Genomic DNA, 21286 nt, shown 5'->3' with positions numbered 1-21286 from the left:
GATGAATTAAATTAAACCATTTTCTAACTCCTAAATTGGCCAATCATAAGAAGCTTGGCTGTCGGATATATTTTAAAGAAAGGCTCATTAAGCAATAGCCTCCATTTCTTTCTTTGCAAGACACTGTGAGACACAGTTAATGATTTGAAAAAGAATCTGTAGGCTGCAACTAACGATACATTTGGGTGAAAGTGTCTATTGTTTATTGAACTTGTTTATTTCCATTTGCAAGAGGTTTCATTGTCTTCTGCAAAAGATGTTTTCATTTCCTGACGGATATCCTTTCACCATATCCAATGACACTCATATGTCCCATGAAATATGCATACTTTTGAGTGTCCTAATCAAAGACTTGATAGTAAAATTGTTTTAATTTGATGATATACATTACAGGGCAATCTAGTGCTTCACTGCTTGGAAAGTGCTTACAAGGAACAGATTCCTCTAAAGTTACTTTGTCTTTTGCAAACACATGGGATAACTGTGGGAAGCCTGTTAGATACCTAGTGGTTTTCAATATGTTGACTGCTTCAAGGCAGATTAACATACATCTTGAATATACATAATAACCAAGGAAGAGTTTTATGAGGAGGAGAAAAGCCTTGATTAAGCTGGCATAAGCAGCCCAACTGCTACATGCATAACCACAACAGAAACCATTTCCTACAGCTCCAGGTACAGATATCAAGGTGATCCTGAACTTGCACAGGTGGAGAGGGAAAGGTGAGGAGACCTGGAACAGAGCAAGTGATCAGATGAAGGGAAAGGGTTGCAATTCCTCTCCAAGCAGGATACAAAAGGTAAACTTTCCCTCTCATTTCCAAAGCCACTTGATCGTGGACACACCTGCTCCAAGGAAAGGCTTTTGTTTTAAGAAGCCACTAAATTTGCTGTATCTAAACACCATCACAATGCTCATTATATCTAACATCACATTTTCAGCAGTCTTCTTAACTGGGGGCCTAGCTGGCAAGTCAGCATTTAGTTCTGTCTCTCTGTTCTTCAAAGATATCTGATGAAATTAAGTCAGAATTCCTCAAAAAAATCAAGTTTTTATTACTCCTTCATTCCTTGATGTTGCCATTAGATGTCACATATATATGCATACATACACACACAGAAGTGTGTGTATAAATATATTTATCCGCATTCACTCATGCTAAATCTCACACCAATTTTGATGTCAACATTTCAACCCAAAGACACCACAAACATTACTGCAGCACTGCTAACCTTTTTTCCTTAATGAAACCAGAATGAGTTAAAGCAACAATTTGAAAAACAACGAAGATGAGCCTAGAAGCCATTTGTTAAAAGCCAGCGATTTTTTTGATAGGTAGATTTCCTACCAGATTGCTATGAAAAGCTTTCTGCAAATCGATTTATTTTTTTTTTTGAATACATATATCTATTATTATCATTAGCTCTCTCTTGCCAAAATATGTACTTTCAAATTTTCAAAGCCCTCCTCAGTTTGTGCTGCTTTAGAAAAATATGACTCTGTGAAGTTATTTACAGTATCAGATCAAATACATATATGCATACTAAGAAATCTGTTCCAAGTAGGCAGCTTTCTTTCCTGGGGATGAAATAACTGATGCAGAAGAAGCAGTGATACTGGTAGAGCCTCTTGTTTACTGAATAAACAGAGTTGAGTTAAAGGATGCCAACTCTGTCAAACCACAATGGGACACCCTAACTAGAAGGAAAAATTAGATGGAAGTCGAATGTTTACTTTCCATTTTTCTTCATTTTGTTATATGTCAGCTGGAAAAAAAATTCTGGCTGTAACACACGGCCTCATTACCAGTTAGAATTACCACCTTCTTTTCCACATTTTTTCCATATTATCACCCTTTCAGTTTCTGATAACTACTAAATATAGAGTTCTTCCAGAAAACAGACAGGTCAGACCACTCACAACTTCAATAAATTGTAGGAGTATGGACTGAGCTCCTGGCAAAATTGTTGTTTGCCCTCCTATTAAGATTCTCATCTGATATAAATGATCCTGAACTTTATATCACAACTTTGATTGGATTTCAGCATACTTACATTCTGCTTCCTCTTGTGGGATGCTATTAACAATCATTACAAACAACTTCTCAAAAGGAACATAACATATCCTAATACTCTGGAGCACTATATCTGCATGTTGCAGGTACCTCTATTCTAAATTATCCTCCCACTCCACTATTACCTCACCTCCTACTCTCTGCAATAAAAACAAGATCTGCTTGATTTATAAAGGAAGTAAATACAGCGTTTCTGTAGTTTATAATAGCATAAAATGGACTGAGCACCATTCAGTGATACATCTGCACAACTGCTTGATCTATAATTTAACCACATTGTATTATTTCAGCTTTACACTTTAATTGGCTTTGAAAGAAAGGTAGAGAAACTGTATTTTTATGCAGCTTATGCAAGATGGAGTTCTGATATTTTCTAACACACAAAATGACATTTGAAATAGTGAACAAAAGTCCGTCTCAGAGGACACCAAATGACTGAAGATTGCCATTTTTCAGACTCAACAGGAATCTCATTCCCTTCTTTAGATTTGTATGAATAAATAAGGATCTCCAAGACTACCATTCACCTTGTATAACTTGTTTTATTACACGCATAGTAAAAAAATCAAAATATTACAAATCTCCCAGACCAGTTTTTTCCCAAGACATCCAGGCCCTCACACACATTTACAGTTCTGCCAAGGTTTGGGGTTTTTTAATTTTAAAAAAGCTAACTAAAATTCAGTCCCTTAAAATAGATTTTCCAGCTTGATCAGTCCCCTTTTCTGTCCACAGTTAAGCTACACAGTTGTTGGTGCATTAACCAGGTAGGGGTATGGGATGCCTACACAGAAAAGCAGAAAAGCAGGAGAAAGAAATGGAGAAGTGGGGGGAGGAAAGAAGAGAAAAATCATTGCTGTGATTTTAATGACAGTGCCAGCTTACAACCATGAGGAGATCACAGAATTAGTTTCCAGTAACTACTTCTTCATTGTCCTGCTTCACACAGCTGTTTAAAGCAAGTTTTGGTGAAAAAATATGTTTCCAAGGAAATTATCCACTGGAACTGGATGGTCAGCATCTGCTAGTCCTTCCTTCCTAGACTTAGAACCACAGCATAGACCTGTGGATGGCATCTTGACCAAGTCCTCACTCAAATCAGGCCAACTTTTGTGCTGCATCAGGTCACTTAGGGCCATGTTCAGTCAAGTGTTGAATGTCTCCAAAGAAGAACCAAAGAGAGACTGAGACTGTGCATCTGTAATGTAAGAGGATACCTGGTGCAGGCCAACTGCAGATTAGCCATTGACACCAATCCTCCATTTTAATAGTTTTATTTATGCTCACTTATTTAAATGAATCCAACTTCTACTTCTTGTCACATTGCTGGAGAGCCAAGAGAGATGAAAATGATAAATTCACCACTTCAGCTCTCAGTAATGTAAGGATTTGGGGTTTCAGCAGAGAAGAAAAGAAAACAGCCATCTTTGAAGAACTGAAGTCCAATTATTTTAAGGGAAACAGAATGTTCTCACAGTCTTTTATATCACTTTGCCCTAATTAAAAAAAAAGGCAAACAAAGACAGTTCACATTCTTATTATGGAAAATGCCATATCTTAACTGAAAAAGCAAGCTATAGGAGAAACAAATTATTATGGCCACTAAACACAGCCCAGTTTTGAAGCAAGCTGGACAGCTGCTTCTCTGAAAAACGACTCCATTATTTAAGCTGGATTTAAGCAGACACCTCTCACAAGTCTAAATAAATCTTAACCATGGGAATTTGAGGAAGCTGATGGGGTGGCTCCAGTGAGAGTAGAGGAAGGATGAAGAGTGGTGGATTGAGGTTGACTCTGCCTCATTCAATCCTATTTCCTTCCAGCTCCTGTCTGCAACAGCAAGTGAAAATGGAGCAGTGGTGACAGTGCCGCTCCAGCAACAAGAAAAAAGAATTTGGCACCTGAGACCAGAAAAGCCCCAGGTGCACCACTGATACTGATTACCTTTCTCCTACTGCAGCCTATAAGAGTTGTAAGAAAAAGGTTTGATTTATGCTGCTGTGTTTGTTGAAAACACCTTTGTTGACTTGAGCTTAACATATTTATAGCTTATTAAGTAAATTGGATCATTCTAACAAAGAACACGCCACTGGGACATATTCCAAGGAGAAAAAAAAATACATAAAAACAGATGCTTACAATCAATTTAGTTTGTTTTCAGAACTATATAGTAACTGCACAGTTTATAGCAGTCCCCTTTTATTGATTTATTTCATCTTAAAGAAAAATTTCAGGGAAACTAAAGCATCTCACATGTAGTTAGTGGGATAAACAGCTATTTCACCTGTACCTTAAGGTATCCTATCCTTAGCCCACATTGCTAGGGACTAAAAGAGATTATCACCTGACATCTTTGCCCTGACTTACATAGTAGAGTACAGCAGTCAGTGCTGGTCAATGCTCAGACATTCAGCACAGGAAAATGACTTCAGTGGAGTCCAGAAATTTGTTCATTTTAATAATAAACAACCAGTATATTAAAATGGCACATTCCTTTATGAAACAGTCTCTGCAAATAAGCAATTTCTTTCTTACATAAAGAACAAAAAACCTGCACACTAGGGCAACTGATACACTTGTGGAATTTATTAAGTTAAGCATAAATGCTAAGACTAAATTAGCTTCTTTAATTTCCATAATGAAATTGTTTTTGTAAAGTTAAAAATACTGTAATGAGGCCAAAACGGTGTGCTTTCAGAGACTCCCATGGTGAAACAAATGAGATTTTAGCTTCTCTAATTGGGCATACTGCAGACTGAGTTTGATGCTGTCCTCAGCACAGGGTGTTTGTTATCCCTAACAAAAAGAGGTCTACAGCTGTCAGCATAATATCATATAGCCTCTCTGAAGCCAAGCCATCAGAAGGAAGGCTGGTGCTCTCTGACTGGGACCACCCAATGGGAGAGATCAAGTACAGAACAGCTCTACTCTTCCCTGATTAAGAAGTTATTTGTAGAGGTAATTTGTTTACAGCTATCACAGAGAAGCTTTTGAAGCAAGGAATGAGTATTCCCAAAATCCACCAAGAGAATCTTATTTGATTAAATAATGAATATGGATATTCCCTTTCTCTTTCATGCCCACCTACCCCTTTTCCCCTTGCTTATTAGATCTCATTACCTGTCAATGCAGGCCTTCAGAGTTTGCCTGTTCCAACAGGAAAAAGAAAAATGTTAGAGGAATTGTGTTGCATCTGTAGTGCCAGAATCTGCTGGTTTGATGACATGAGCAACACTGCAATGACACTTTTCAAGCCTTTAACAACTTAAGTCTCATTTTCAATAAATATCTTTTCTGGTTTTCCCCTGTACTAAAGTTCAAATGTAAAGAACTGGGAAAACACATAATCAACTTTAAAAAAATTCACCATCTTAATAATCTAGCAGTAGTAAAAACAAGCCACTTAGTTCTTACACAACTAAACCATGATTTAATATTTGAAGCAAGAATAATTCTATAGAGAAAAAATAGTACTATTTAGGCCTGAAACAAAATGTGACTGTACATACCTTTAGATGCCTTATACCAGGATACTTGATTCTAATTAGTTACATGAAGAAAGACTTCTTTGTAAATGCACACTGATGGAGATTTCTACTCCTTTGCTTTAGACCTAAGGTTTCATTGCAAGATCAAACTGTTGAACCCATGCCAGAACATTTTACTGGACTAAAAATGTCAAGCCATAATTTCAAAGCGACTTCCTTACTATTTTAAATTTTCTCTAATGATTCTATTAATTGTTTCACTGTAACATTTGGAATACTATTGTCTATTTATATCTAACCTTTTACTCCCTTCCTGATATCCTCCTCTAGTTTCACTTCTCGTGACTTCAGCTGTCAACCTGAACAAACAAAAAATGTGTTTTCTTTACAGAAAAGCTTTCAGAATCTTGATAGTTATCACATGTTCTACAATTCACCCCTCCGCTGACTCACAAAAAGATAGGGAATATAGGCTTTATAATGAGAGCAAAACACTTTGATGAACACTTTGATGATAAATAAAAGTGAAAAATTAGTTTAACACAGGTTTAAAAAAAGCAGTATGAAAAAATGACAGCAGAGGAGAAACAATAGGCAAAATTTTAAACCATCAGAATTGATGCATTTTTGTGAATGGCTTTTGCCTCTTTGCTCATGTTTTGGTGAGTACAAAAGAGCATAGCAAAACTGCACAGACGGAATAAAAAATATGATTCTCTAGCAGCAAAGAGAACTTTCCTTGTATAAAGAATCCATTAAAAATATAGCTTAGCAGTTAAAATCTTAAAAATTCTTGTGAGATTGTGCTCTTCAACCTACTTCCAAAAGCCCTGTGTACTGCATTAATGCTGGTAAGGGAATGTAGAGAATAAGCAAAAGATAAGTGAATCATCAAGTTTTTTCTTTTTAATTTTAATTCTAACTTGATTCATTAAAACCTCCCCCCCAAAAAAAAAACAACCCTCTACAGTACATGAATCAGATTCAAATAATGAGATATTTTAATTACTTTGAACTTGGAACTTTACTTTGGATCACAGAAACCTTCTTAGAGGATGCTCAGCAGACCAGCATGGGGTAAAAGCAAAATATCAGATTACTAGGTGTTCAAAGAAAACCTATCTTGAGAACCTCCTAAAAAGACAAGGATGATTCCAAGAAAAATAAAGAATAGCAAAATTCTTACAGGTTTTTTTTTTACAAAAAGACTGGGTATTCAAGTATTTTAAGTATTCAAGAAAGCCATCTTTGTGTCTGCTATGATACAGTAGGTTAAATAAAAATTATATACACATTGCACACAGTTTATTGCTATATGTAATAAGTTATTCAAAGAATATCCTTTCAGGTTTTGAAAGAGCAGAGAAATTCTGAGCACTGTGCCCCTGTATACCTGCAATACACCATGAAATGTTATCAAGTTGTGTATCGGCATTAACTGAAACCAGGGTCAAGATGATACAACCTAAGGAACAAATTTAAGATCAAAAAAAACTAACAGCCTCCTGAAATAGGCACAAAACAGATTATAACTGGCAACTGGCTGTCAGTTTCCAGAAACATCACCACTAAATTATGATGTACTGAAAAAGTTAAAATATGCATTGTCTTAGTGTCAAAAATACCTACACAAAGGGTTTTTTTCTAAACCGTGTATGTCTTACTATTTAATTTAGATCTAAAAAATGTACTGATTTATTTTGGTTAGCCCTATACAAAATAGGATATCTGCTAAAAATCTTCCTGTTAATCTTGGACTGTAAAGGGGGAAAAGCTTTAAAGTGCAAAGTATCTTTGTCCCACTGTTTTCCTTTAACGTGTTGTTACTATGATGAGCAAATCACATTGTCCCATCAATCAGCACATCTGAGCAACATCAGTTCTGACACAAAGCAAATAATAAATCTCTCCCTGTAATGAGTTCTTCTTTCTAATAAATTCACCCATTATTTTAGTCCAGGAGACTAACTGTTATAAAACCTATAATATGAAGCACGGGCAAAACATACATACAAATACACACACAAACTTTGGGGTTAAACCACATTTCGGTATTCACATTATTTCACAAATAACATGTCACCTTTATTTAAGCTGGTCAGGCCAGCATTTCCTTCTATCAGCTGAAGCAGCTAATTTACTTTCATTGACCATCCAGCAGGATAATATACCACCTGCTTATTGTGATTCTCTCTGGCTAGACATTTAAGAAAAAAACCAAAACCAAACCTGCCTCTCTCTCCCATTCTGTAATTTAACTTTGTACAAATGTAATCTTAAATTCCTCAATTCTCTCAGGCATTTTGTGAGTAGAGATGCTGGGATTTTTACAGCACTGCATCTGTGCATGCACATTGTGATTAATACAAGAGAAATCCTTCAGGCATATTGCAATTGATGCAGCAAAGCTGAACTTATTTGAAGCACTGCAAAATTATCTATTTCTTCAACTGTTAATTTATTTCTTAGCCAGATAGGTATAGAAGATTAAGCACTTCTTTTTTCACTGCTGTATGAAAGTAGAAGATGCACATATGGTGGTAAAAGGGCAGAAAATAGTGTTATAATCAGTTCTAATATTTTTTAAAGAATTTGCTTTGCAGAACAGTTTAATATTTTAAACAACCTTATGTGCCTTAGAAAATCTAAGTCATTTTGTGATAAGGAAGCCTATCTAGTCAAGTTTTCATTGCTATTTTTGTCACCAGCTAATTTCTATTGCTCTGTAAACATTCACAACCCCAACAAATGCTAGTTCATACTTACTGATGAAAATCAGAAAAAGAAGCCAGAAACATGTTATGTTCAGTCTGCTACTTCATTTTAGGTTAAGAGACTACAGTTTTGACAGTAGGGCCATCTGCTGTTAACTTTCCTTCTCATCATAATATCAGTCCAGTCAAAAGCAATTAAGCGTGTTTTGCCATTATAATACGCAGATAATTATGATAAATTACAGTTTTCAAATCAGCCTCAAATTATGCATATGGTAACTATTTTCCTTGCAGTTACTGATGAAAAAAATATTCCCGCGTTTTCAAAATATTTCAGCTATTTTATTGATGATGTTATTTCTGTAATGAGATATCTACAAGAAAATTTCTTGGGCAGAGAGCCTGACAGCCATTAGAAATCTATTTATATCTCAGCAAGACATTTTGCCAAGTAGATAGAGTCATAACATTCTGCACTGCCATTACACAAAATACTCAAAAAATTTTCTATTTTGTTTACTTGTGTATCACAAAAACAAATTAAAAACATATGCAAACACACAGCTAAATAGCCAGAAGAATATTTTATGTTTTGTTACAATGTGGAATGATTCAAGAGTTTAATGTAGGCTAAAACATATGATAAAAACACCATTTTAAGGAACTGCACACTGCTGTTTTGTGCTGAGCTCTCTTTGTCATTGTTCAGGTGATGCCCAGGATTAGCCAGGCATACATAGGCAACAATTCTAAGTGCAGTCAATAAAAATTCATTCTCTACACCAACACTGGATTTATCTTGAGGGTTCTTTTTTTTTGTATGGATGGGAGCATGCTGTCATACTTTCTTTGAAGTTTAGCTGAAAAATCACCACTGTTAATATTTTAACTTTTTTTATAATGTTTCCTCAGTATTTCTTTGCTAGTGAATGGACTTCCTGAGAAATAATCAGGCCCTACAATGCAACCACATGCTCTCCGTGACCAGACCAGCACTGAGTGATGATCCAGGACGCTTCATCCATCTAGTTCTTGCCAGGAATGTGAGACCTGCTATGAAAGATGGCTCATAAATCCTGGACACTAACAGCAACCTGAGCACCTGAGCTGTGGCAGGCCACAGAGGAATGATGAGGAAGAGAGGAAAGCAAAAGAAAAAATGACACAATAATGCCAGCGGCAGCAGAATCAAATCTGAGCTCTGCTAAGCACACAGAGATGGGGTCTGCATGGCAATGGCCTAATCACCCTCTCATCATTATGGACACACAGTGCTCAAATACAAGTCAGAGAGATAAAAGTTACCAAAAGACATCAATTCAATTTCAAGTTCAAAAACATGCAGTCAAAGACATGAATGATATGAACTCATATTATAAATATTTTCCCACAAACAATTAATTCAAGCAACAATTCCATTCAGCAGCAACACAGAAGGAAAACCAGTGGTGAATATCTGCTCTACTGAAATGTCAGCTAGCTTGCACTTCAGCTGTGCTTGCAGTAACCATGTAGACTCAGAAAAAGGAGAGACCAACCAAACGACAGCAGAATACCCCTATCTCTGCCTTCTGATTCTTAGGACTATGAGACAGAAAAGGATAAGATCTTTAACTAAGGGGAATGGAGCCTTTATATAATTCTGCTTGTACAAAAGCTGTGTGTTCTCTCTATATCCCTCTGGTAGCTGCTGTTAACAGCTGCCAGTGCATTACCATACTTCTTCTCTCCTTGGCAGGACAGGCAAATTGCTCCCCACAGATCAGATGCCAGTCAACATGGCAAAAGGAACTGTGTTGAGCATAATTTCTCTTCCCGTAACACTACATTGTTTTCAAAATGTTTGTTTTCCATCAAACCACTGCTTGGGGCAAGCTTTTGTTTCTAGATTTTTCTTTTGAACATAACATTAAGTTTTACCAATTTCTATAATCAATTGAGAAAATGCAGTGGATGCTTTTATTTCAGAAGTGCTGCAAAATTTAACAAACCATTCAACTGAAAAAGCTCTTGTTAAAAAACTGTTGAAAACTTAATGTTTAGCTAATTTATGTTTTCAAGATTAGCTTTGCACAGTATCACAAAACTTAAATTTTATTACTCAATATAATTCTCTACAAAGTTTTTCAGAAGAGGATATTTGGATTGCAAGGCTTCATGTCTAACACAAGATATTGCAATTTTGAGTTGGGAGGGCTGCATCCAGCCTACAAACAATGGTGTGTAAATGTACAAACATATAAAATATTATCCGTATCTTGGCTGCCGCTTCAAAATAAATTCCTTGCCCTTCATAAAAAAGTAATTTTCTAAATACAACCAAGAACTGCACTCTCTACTTGACTAATCAACTTGAATTCATGCACAAGCCAGTGCACCCTCACTATTAATGCAGGTGGCTGCTTCGAAGCATGCAGAATGACAAAAGCATTCACTGAGTCTTTCTGGAAGCAGAAATGCTGATTTATATCTTCTTAAAAGTGTATGTCAAGAACCAGAAGAGATAAACAGAAATGCAAATCAAACTCAGCAGGAAAAGTATTCACTATAAGCAGAGAAGTTCTCAGCATAGATTTACCACAAATCTGCTCTCAAAACACAAACCTTATGATGAAATACAATTAGAACCATAGCTAGAATTAATAATGAGTTAAGAGAAACTGACTTAAAACAACAATCTAACAGACTTGGGGAGGCCATCTTAGTAAGGATATTTCTGTTTGGTTACAGTATTGTATGTGCATTTTCAGTACTGCATGAATATAATTAGCATGTCTGTATTCCAACCAAGAATCACTAATCCCCAGTCAAAGCTTATACAAGTCTGATGTCTCCAGTTTACAAACAAAATTTTTCTTGTCTATAATTTGATATTCCAGCTGTGGGCCAAAAGGATGTCAAGGTAGGAAGCATATCCACAAATAGGCACCTAAGTAATTCCCCAGTGCAGATGCAGGTCCCAAGTCATACAGATCCAAGGAGAAAAGGTGAAAAAAACCCAAATCAAATGAAAATTCTTTCTCTACTGTCCTCTAAAACAGATTTTAGAAGGGAGAATGTTTATTACTAAGCCAAGTGAGTTACATAAGAGAAGACCCTAAAAATATTATCCATCATTAGTGACTCCATGACCAGTTCTGTCAGCTAAAGCAGAGTGAAGATGTGCTCTCTAGAAAGCAATGTCTTGGTCCTCTGTGTCACTAAAACAGGAGTCTGGATCTTTGTGAATGCATCAAGGTCATATTTGGCCTTCAGCAACCAATTTGGAAAGTGAATATTTTTGCAAGTTCAAAAGCAGATAGGACATTTGAGTGAAACCACGTTTGGAATTAATCTCTTCTGACATCTGAATAGTAAAATACAGAGAAAGTTAAAAACAAATTCTTTGTGGCTGAATTTGAGAGACACCACTCTTAACCATCTTCACTCACATCAACTGTATATTTAAATTTTGTCAAAGTGCTATTAATTTCATGGCATTTCAAATATTTTCCACAAACACCTATTGTGAGTTATAAAGATGTGGCTATGACAGCCTGGTCAGAGAGAGAGAAAGCTAGGTAAGCTTTCCTATGGATCAGTCTGGGAACCTTTAGGGAGCTGGAGAGAAAGAATGATAATCAAATGGTAACAATCTGCAGGTGATGTTTATAACAAATTGTTTTTCTCCTAAGTTCTTTACACCAAAGGGTGTCTTCTTAATCAGCCAATCATGTGAAATGTTTTCATTCAATGACCAATCAGGTCCTGTTGCACACCAAGGTATAAAAATGAGGATTTAATAAATGGGATGGCTTTCAGCCCTTAGCCTTCTGATCTGAGTCTGTGTAGTTTCTGACTCAATAGTGGTGTAAAGACCTACTAAAAGTTTTAGTATTTAGTAATGACTGAAAAATCCTGGTATTTTTCATTTTAAAAAAGAGCTTTCCAATTTTTTGCAACACAGAGGACTTCTGTATCAAATAATCTGTGGTACAACTCTCCACAAGTACTCAGAAGGAACTATTAGCATTTAATAACTATCTTTAAAAATCTCGTCTGTAACTGCTCCCTCTCTTTTTGTCCATTATCCCTCAAGAGTGGCTTCATCTGCCTGAAAAAACCCTTCTGCCAGAAACCTGGCAGCCAAGACCCCCACAGCACTTTGAGGGAAGTACAAAGCAGGCTGGAAAAACCTCTGGCACAACCTTTCAAAAAGATATCACATCAATCTCTTCAGGGCTGTCAAAGACAACAGCTAATGAGGCAGAGCAATGTCCAAGCACACCAAATGATGCCAGGTGGAAAAAAACTCTAAATTTACCTGCTTAGTTCACGTAAAATGGAGATAAACTCAACATCATGTAAATGCCACTGGACTTGCATTGTTATCATCCATTCTCACCCTCCACTGAACCAGTTATCTTCATTCACAGGCAGGCACAAAGACCTTGAAGCCCTCAGTAGCATTAACAGTGCAGTCAGCACCTCACAAGCAACAGGCTCCCCCCCTTTACAGACGGGCATCTGTGATCACCAGAGCTAAAACACACAAAGCATGCTTGCTGACTTGCACACTGGCACAAGACCTGTAGGTTTTGCCCTCAGAGCACTCCATGTGCCTGAAGTGCTTTGAGATAGAGTAGGAATCACCACATTCCCAGGAAAAATAACTGTAGCTGTGTTATTGTCCCAAATCTATCAACTAGGGGACTTACAGAAGCAAATTTACCTAGAAGTACAGAGTGTTTAGTATATCTCAGCATAGGCAACAACTAAAGTAAAGTCTCTACCTTTTTCTGTTTTCAAACCTGCCCAAGTAGCAAATGAAGGAAGGAGATCATCATCTTTGGATGTATAGACATACAATGCAGCATCTGAAATATCTTTAAAAATGCAGACACTTCCTGAGAATCCTTCTTCTGAAATAGAATTTCTGCTAGGAGAGGGTATCGTCTTAACTTTCAGATGCCTGTTATCCAACATCAGAAAATTGTAAGTGTTTCAGCAATGCAGGAATGAGGAGTAATGGCTGACAGCACTGTCCTTTAATTCAGATTCAACATTAGCCCTGGCAGTGTCCACTTCCAGTACATGGTAATATATTAGCACAAAAGAAATAGAAATTCTTGGTATTCTTTTCACTATTTTATAATATTGAATCAGATTCCTGGCAAAAGAAGAAGTAGCAGTAAAAGTAGAAATATTCACCCAGAGTATCTGAAAAGTAAAAATAAATTTCAAGACACTTCATTCATGCTTTGAAAAAAAAATCTGCTGACATCTGGTATGGATCTGCTGGCTGAATTGCTTTGATTACTAATCTAAATCCAAGGGGTTTTTATTTATTAATTTACTCATTTATTTCATGGTTATAAAAATGTGTTTCATAATAAATATGGAGAGTGACAACACAACACTGATTAACAAATGTGATGTTCTCAATTTCTTTAACAGATTTCATTTTTTTAAAAGGAATTGTTTATCTGCAAGATTGTCAGTCCTAAATTTTATCCATGCTTTTGCTGTCACTACTTGGTTTTGGCTTTCTTTAGATATGCTAAATTTGTAGGTGTTGACAAAGTATTAAGAACTGCAAGAAGAAAGTGTCTGTGTAGAGCACTTCAGCACTTGTCAGGCCACACCTCGAATACTGTGCTCAGTTTTGGTCCCCACTATAAGAAAGAGAAACAGGCAGGCTGAAGAGGGACCACAGAAGGGCCACAAAGGTGATCAGATATCTGGGAAGCCTGCCATGAAGGGAAAGGCTGAAACAGGGTTTGTTCACCTTGAGAAAATAAGTCATAGGGGAGGTGTTATCACCACGTTTCAGTATTTAAAGGGTGGCTACAAATAAGGAGGAGACCCCTTTTTATAAGGAGTTATGTGCAATAGACAAGGAGTAACAGGAAAAAGTTACTCCTGAGGAGATTCTGGTTGGACACAGGAATAAAGTTTTTCACAATGAGAACAATCAGCCATTGGAATAATCTTGTCAGGGAAGTGGTGGATTCCCCAGTATGGGGTACATCTAAGATTCAGCTGGACAAGGTGCTGGACCATCTAGTTTTGAACCCAAATTCTCTATAAGCCCCTTTTAGACAATTGAATACAACAATTAGAGTTGTGTCTCAAACTTCCCCTTCAGTCTTCTATTCTCTGTACTTAATCAGTCCAGCCCTCAGCTCTTTTGCTTCCTTTCTAGCTTGGTGTTCTGCAAAGCTGCTAGCTAGCCAGACAGCCTTCACTTTGTAGTGTTGCATGCAGTTTTCCATCCTAACTGCAGAAATTTGCATTTGCTGAAGGCAAGGTTTCTCCAAGCCCATTTCTTTAAGCTGTTGAGAGCACTCTGAAGAGCAGCCTTGCACTCCGGCAACTCAACCACTTCCCTCCAAAAGAGCAACACTGAGCAAACTTACTGAGATTGTAACAACCTGATTACAGTTCTGTTGCATGCAAAGGGGCTAAGTCCTGGCTCTGGTCCTTTCCAGTGCGGAGCTCTATGGAACTTCGTTGCTGGAAGTTCCACAGAGCTCCGCACTGGAAAGGACCAGAGCCAGGACTTAGCCCCTTTGCATGCAACAGAACTGTAATCAGGTTGTTACAAAGGGGCTAAGTCCTAGCTCCGGTCCTTTCCAGTGCTGAGCTCTATGGAACTTCCAGCAACTGGTGATCAGCTGGATTTCACACTGACCCTGAGCCTTTAGGTCCAGCAGTCAAATTTGTTTTCCAGCTACTTTAGTCTGCCTAATCAGCATCTCATCAGTTTAGCCACCAAGGTGTTACTGAACTCTGAACTCCAGGGTTCTAGTCTTGCTATCTACCTTCCTCACCACCACATCACAGATGTGCAGCTGGAGCTACCAGTGACCGTCCTACACTTTACCAGGTCCTCTTTACTCATGAGCAGCAGATCAGCACCTTCTGTGACTGATGGGGCAGCACTTGCATTAAAACAGATCCTCAACACATCCCAAAAATCTCCTTGATGTCATGTGCCCCATTGTAGTAATTACATATCCTCTGAACAGAGAGAGACATAGTTCTCACAGGATTTTAGAAGCCGTGGGAAACTTCAAATAATTCAAACAATTATTATCTCTCTTTCTGTAACCATTGTTTATAGATATGGTTCTCCAGAGTGTGCTATTCATAGTTCACCAATAGTGTGAGAGAAGATTCCTAAAGGCCAATCAGGTCTTCGGTTCACCATTCTTGTATAAGAACTGTAGTTTTCTAATAAAAAAGTGTCTTTTCATGTCTTCTGATGATGGAGCCTCCGTATCACCTTTGCCTGTCCCCAATATGCCTTCGGTGATACCACATCACATTACGCCCTCCAGCAGATGTTGACAGGTCAAAGTTGCTCACAAGAAGCAATGTTTTCAATCAAACTTCCTCCTGTCCTCTAAAGAAGGTTTCAGATAATTCCTTTCTTCTCCCACTCAGTCAGCAACATATGTTCACTGAGAGTCATTCATGCTGGACTCTCCTTTGATCTTGACCAGCTTATTACTCCTTCCAAAGCAAATCTGGATCTGTAAATTCAAGCCACCATTGGAGCAGAAGCCTTTCTTACATCTTAGCAGCTGGTACTTCCAAAAGAGTCTGAATGGTGTGAGCCATCTCATACCACATGTCTGTGCCCCTGAAGAGGTACCCAGGTGCTACCCAGACTTTGTATTCCTTGTTGCTTCCTATGAACTGTTTCTGTACAGGTAGGTGGGCCACCAGGGAAAGCATCAAAGGCTTGCTTATAATTCTGCCCTCATTCCTCTACTTCTACTTGAATTTCAGTCTTCATTTCCTGAAATGAATACTCTTCAAAAAATGAAGTTTCATTGAAAATGGTAATACCCTAACTGGGGCTCAAACTCTTCTCCATAGGTATACGAAAACACATGCATATGTAAGACAGCAGTTACCCCACCACCTTCCAGCCAGGCTGCTCACTTTCCTTCACTCCTATAGTCAGAAAGAATACCTTGGACAATGTGAATCTAACCTATGTTGGTGCTACTTGAAGCTGGAAATTACCTGGAAGGACAGCTAATTCTAAAATTCACACATTCTAAAATTTGATTCTAAAAAAAACTCACACAGCTTAATCACAGCTTTTTAGACAGATATTCAAACAAGATCATATGTGAAGCATTCTTCCCTGAGGATGATCCTCACATTAAAAGGACATTAATTTATGTTTATATTTTTGAATAACAGATCAGCAAAAACCACAGAACTCCAAAGGTGTACAAGATCCATGACTGCTCTTGTGATGAACTACTGAAATTACAGGAAGACAAATATAGATGGTTTGATTATGAAATGAGATAAGGATGTATATTATCCTTTTACCATAATTTTCAACAATGATTCTTTTTCTACTTCTTCATATCTCTGTGAAGAATTTTCTAGAAAAGCTGTTGTTAAAAACAAGTACAGTAACCTGCTGAGTACTGAGAATGAGCTACTTTTATGTCTGAAACTTCCCACTGCTCCTAAACAGATTTGTGACTCCAAGCAGACTCATCTATCTCATTAACAAGAAGTACTATTAGGGAAAAACAGAAACCTTTGAATTTAATTAAAATTCAAGTACATTTTGTCTGAATGCACATTTTTATTTATGTTTTTACATACAAAAGGAAGAGCATTTTAAAGTTCTATCTATGCCCTTGTTTACAGAGAAAGAATAATCAGCCAATATTTTGAGGGAATGATATTCAAATAGCAGGGGAAAAGGTACCAACTATTAAAATGTGTCAGCTCCTGGTTATACCTGATTTTTGCATGCCATGGTCTACTCCAAAAGTCACTCCATGGAAAAGGATGCATCTGCTACCACAACTTCAAAGTGATACTGAAATGTGTCATGCTGTAAATAAAAAGAGTTGAGATGGAGAGGCACATGAAAATCCACTGACAAATTTTAGAATGGTTTGGGTTGCAACCCAAACCCTTGAATCCCAACTCCTGTTAACACTATGTGACTAGTAGGATGTACCAATTTGAATGTCTTAATCATACAAATATATTTTTAAGTAACCTCTCAATTTCACAGGACTACTTCACAGTTGGTTTCAATAACTGGCGATCTTTTTAGACTGTTTTCATAAAGTGAAACACAAAACCTAGCCACTGTAGAATTTCTTTTCATTACATGTTCAATGGGTATTGCCAAACCTGTAATTCCATTTCAAAAGTAAAACTTCCAAAAACATAAATTACCCAGAAAATTAACTAGAGGAAAAGAGAAAAGTGTTGGGGAGAGAGAAGAGCAGAGGGAAACCTTACAGAGTCCTTTAATTACAGAAGACAAAGCAGAATAAATATAGGCCTAAACCAGATTAAGTTTCAACTGTTCTTCGTCTAAATTCCAAAATATTTCTACCAATACCACTAAATACCACTATAAGCACACTCATCTTATTCTTCTTCCCCACAAAGTACATAAGTAGAGGGATTATTGAGAGAGGTGCACAGGACTTAAACTGGTAATAAAATATTCTGCCCTCATGCTTATTGTTGTACATTTCTGTTTTTCACAATAACTGACAAACACAATGAGATTCAAATAAATATCCACTGAATTACAGATGTTCTAGCCCTACAATAAAAAAAATAAAAAAATTTTTAAAAGACAACCAAACTGAACCCAGCAATAACTATTTCAGTGCCATAAGGGACCCTCTACTTCAGAAGAAAACCCATATGAGGAAGCCCATGCAGAGGGTAGGTCTAAGCCAGAGTACTACATATTACACTTGAAGATGAGGAGACATCTGCCTTGTTCCTCTTTTGAATTCAATTTCTTCATATAATTTCTGTGCTATCCAACCTCCAATGGAGAGAAATTGCTAAGGAGACCCTGTGGTCATTCCTGCACGCCTGAGGTGGAGCAATTGGTGAATTCCAAGAGGCTCAGCTACCAAGTATACTCCAAGACAGCTTCTGGATGCACAGCTCCTGCAACCTGAGCACAGACACTGGACAGCACTAAAGGTGACCCTAACTGAGGCTGAGAGAAAATTTCTCCCTTACTCAGAGCTTCATCCTTAGCAACCAGAATAATAAAACTAATTTCATCTGAGCAAATTGCTACTATGACACAAATGGGAAAGAAAGACAGGGTGATATGACCAGCCCCATGTCTAATGACTGCTTCTGAACTAGATGACATACAGATAATGGACTCACCCAGCCTCTCTCTGGAAGCACACACTGCCCAGTCAAAAGCACTGCATCAATTTATCCAACACATGCAAAGTGACTTCACTGCTAACAACAAGCTCCTGGACTGCAGTCACACTGTGGCTTGAGAATGGTCATATCCTAAAGTCAGACCAACAAGGTCCCAGTGGTAGTACAGAATTGAGTGTTAAAGAGATCAGCACCCACCCAGAGGCCATACTCCAAGGGCCCAAGATGAAAAGGGCTGGAAGCCCAGTCTCAAAGCAGGTTACAACCCAGCCAGGAAAAGCAGCAGCAGTGATGTCCCTGTAATTTATCAGGGTCCTACACCTTTGAGATCCAGCATTCCAGATCAGGCTCTGTCAAGATAGCAGGCCCAGCATAAATGATGAAACCCTCAAAAACCATCCAATCAACTTTTTTTCCTTTTCTTAGATCAAGAGGCCATCTAAACCAGCAGAAAAAAGATCATACTTGGAGAGGGAACTTAAGAAATAAGGCAAGTATAGAACGGTCATTCCCAAGTCTTACTTTTTGGCTTCCAGTGAAGACCATTACTTCCTTTTCACTGTAGGTAGTCTTTCCATTAAATTCTACCCCAACAGAGTGCACTGGAAGCTATAAATACCAAAGCAAAGCCACAGTCACCTTCTACCTAAAAAATGGCTAAAACCAGTTCATTTGATAGGAGTAGCAGCCTTCTAGCTCCTAAGGTACAATACTGACCCTCCTTTGTGCTGGCAACACCAATTCAGTACCACACTGCCATGAGCCATTGATTTGACAACTCTTTAACTTTCACATATTTGACAGAGGCTGATATTAACCTGTTAATACAGGATAACAGTATTCCAGTCAGGTCACCTTATTTGTGAGAGTTCATGAGTCTTTTTTTCTAATTAAGAATACTGGCTTTAAAGTTTTTCTCATAAACCCAAGTATTGCATGTCAAGGAAAATACTATTCATTTTCAGAAGAAGCAGGATCCTGCAGAAAAGAAAGAAAAAAAACCACCAACCAAACTGGACCAAAACCCAATTTACAGCACACACAAATGCACACAACAAATAAAAACCTACCCCACATACAACCACCTAAAAATTTGTACAGTTTAATTAACTTGGGAAGAAGAGAGAAAAAAAAACTGAAAAGGACCAAACTTCATGGGAACTTGTTCCCTCAAGTCAGGGTCCCAGAAGCTTGTCAAGCTTTTGCTTGTGAACTTCAGAATTTAGAAACTTTGGGAGTTTCCCACTGCAGCAAAAGGTAGAGCTTTAAAAAACTACAAGATTTTAATAAGACTTTAAGAGCCTTTTCCCAGCTCTACCTACTAGGATATGTTCAAAGAAAGTTGTATTTGAAGGGGTAAACAGCATTTTGGAGAAGGAGCATTAACTTTCAACACTTTTCTTCTACAATCTGACAAAATCAGGTAAGCTGGAATACCTGATTTACCTACGTATCTCTGAAATACACCACAACATTTTGATGAAAACAGTTTTGTGCTTGTATCTTTGATCCATGATCAAAGTTAGCACCCCAGATGAATCTGAACCAAGTATCCAGGTATTTCAAATGCTGAATGACAGACCAACTGAGGATTAAAGGTCAGGCCAATAGCTTGAAATGTAGTAAAACCAGACAATGCTGAAGTACACTTAGATCTTCAAGCAAATAGCCTTCAGGCTTGCTATGAGTTTACTCAAAGCAAGACAGCATGATCTATTCAAGTTGTGCTCCAGGCTGGATGCTGTAAGACAGGGTTGTGTTCATGATTATGGTATCAATTTGCTGCATTATCTATTCTTTTGGATTCATCTGTATCTCACTACTGACAGAGCAGATTTATTCTGCAGCTTTACATGACTATCATGGGACTAATTCCCTATGGGATCTATATCATTCTCTTTTGGACTTGTCTGACCAAAATGCTTTCACCTGCTGATTTTTTTTATATAGCTGGAAACAAACCTGAGGCTTTCTCAACAATCGTGGTTCCTCAGGGCCCATATAGGAAATTGTTACTGCTCACATAATAAATTCCCTGAGTACAGGATATCAATAAAGCCACAAATGCTCTTTCCAATGATTTATTTAGCTGCTGACTTCAAGTTTCCCTTCTATGTAACAGCTTTTCTGTTGTTTAATCACAGATAAGTTTCTGAAAGGTTCTTCTTTCCAGCCTTTGGGTTATCAGATAGTTAAAGCACTAAAAATAGTCCATTAAGGGTCATTCATGGTTTTACTCAACAGGTTTTAAATGAGATTTCAAAACACCACAGCCTTTATTACAGGTATGTTGGAGCAACTAAATATAAGCAGTAACTTGGCCAACATGCCCAGACCCTCTCTTTTACAAATGCTTTTTGTGTTAATTCCTGCCTGCACTAACCCATCTGCAACAAACCTCATTCAGCTATTATATATTAACCAATATTCCTCAGTACAATATTTAACAGTAAACAGAAAATAATTAACAGTACTTCTACTCCTACTATCCCTTTGACACTGTAGTAGGACTGGACTGATACTGCACAGATACTACTTCAAAATATAAGCATATTAACAAAAATAGCCCAGGTACACACACACAAAGGCAAAAAAAAATAAATTTTGTGACAATCCCATCTTGAGAAACTAAGCTTTTTCAAGTTTCCAAAGGGGATGGTGTTCACACCACTGAAGCTAAGGTGCTTACATAGGCAGCTGGCATCCTGTGGCTCCTCAATACTCAACAGAGAAAGAAAGGCTTTTCCAGGAGCAAATTCAGAGCAGAGACCCAGTATAAGCACTTTGTAGAAACAATTTCTCCTACAAGTGAAGAAAACATAGAAGAAGC

The sequence above is a fragment of the Passer montanus genome, unplaced genomic scaffold (genome assembly GCF_014805655.1).
Source record: "Passer montanus isolate IOZ18808 unplaced genomic scaffold, ASM1480565v1 scaffold17, whole genome shotgun sequence".
In the NCBI taxonomy this organism is placed as follows: Eukaryota; Metazoa; Chordata; class Aves; order Passeriformes; family Passeridae; genus Passer; species Passer montanus.
The sequence above is the reverse complement of the archived record's forward strand: the minus strand, read 5'-3'. Positions refer to the sequence as shown.